Raw genomic sequence first — 1,562 nt, forward strand, 5'->3', positions numbered from 1 at the left:
AAGTAGAAGTTAATGATGTCCTGGCTACCCTAATGAAGACAATCTGTAAAAACTATAATTCAGCACTGCCTCATATGCAAAAGGAAAATTCACTATCATTTGAGGCAACGCCTGGCTCTCAATTGCCTGTTTATAGAGTTAATTTTATCCACCCCTTTCAGTAAGTGGTGTAGATTTTAATGGACCTTTTTATGTGAAATCAATTGGAGAAGATGACCAAATGTATATCTTATTATTCACCTGTATGAGTCTACGAGCAGTTCATTTGGAATTACTCCTCAGAATGATAAAATTGTCACCCTAGAAAAGACGACATTATTCCATTTCCGTTTGATGAAAACTATTTTTCTTTTTTTTTTGTAACAGACCATCTACTAGTCGGCCAGTTGTGTACAAATCCCAAGAGCTATAAGAGCCTTCTATCATGTCTGAAAGTTCAACGAGCGAGATCAAAAATGCGCCACTGTACAGCTCATGCTCTCTATTGATCCAAGTTATGACAACAAGACCATTGCCAGCACCCTCAAAATGTATCGCTGGATTGTCACAAATAATAATGATGACGAAGTTTCTGGTCATGGCTATGGTCTTTGGTGAGGGTAACATCATGCCACCTCACATCTTCGAAGTCAGCTTGAGAGTCAACACCAAAGTGTAATTGGATGTGCTGAAGAGTGTGGTGATCCTCTGCTGCAATCAGGTGGCCGCTGACAAACTCTGGGTGCAGCAGCAGGACTCGGCACCTGCCCACAAGTCCAAAGAGACTCAGGCTTGGCTTCAGAAGGAGTGCTACGACTTTGTATCCTTCTCTCACTGCCCCTCCTCCTCCCCTGACCTGAACCTACTGGACTACTTTGTTTGGCCATATGTCGAGAACATCACCAACATGACCTCCCACAACACCAAAGCCAGCCTGATCACTGCCATCCACCGAGTATTTGTCCAAGCTCCCACTGGCACTTATGAAAAAGGCATGCTTCCAGTTTCGGATCTGTATTGAGGCGGTGATTGAGGCTGAAGATGGCTAAATTGAATAGATGTCAGCTCTACTACATGATGAATTGATTTTTTCAATAAAAGTTTTAAAATAAAGCTGTAGTGTTGTTTTCTTTAGGGCGACAACTTTATCTTTCTATCCCTACTCGTTCATTTTTGGCGGCATTTTTCAGATTCACAAATTTATACTCATTTTTACTCAGACAATGCTAAAAACCTCTGGGATAGTGTTGTCTCAGATGAATTCAAATAACATTTTAGATCTACTTCTATAACTCACGCCATCATTCTTTTTTACTTTGCATTACATGGGGATGCGTGGCAACATATAATTCAAATAGTTAATAAGTGCTTGAAAAAAATTCTAAGAAGAGAGAAATTGGAATATTTCAACATCTTGACAGTACTTACTGATGCCCAAAGAGTTGTTAATGACAGACCACTCACGTATATTACTTCTTCTGATAGGGGATTAGATATCTCAACCTCAAACCATTTCCTGCAAACCAGTTATAACCCATAATTATCTCTATTTACTTGTCTCCTCACAAGGGCAGAGTTAGACA

Source organism: Euprymna scolopes, chromosome 5, assembly GCF_053919585.1.
Source record: "Euprymna scolopes isolate OS-2025 chromosome 5, ASM5391958v1, whole genome shotgun sequence".
Lineage (NCBI taxonomy): Eukaryota > Metazoa > Mollusca > Cephalopoda > Sepiida > Sepiolidae > Euprymna > Euprymna scolopes.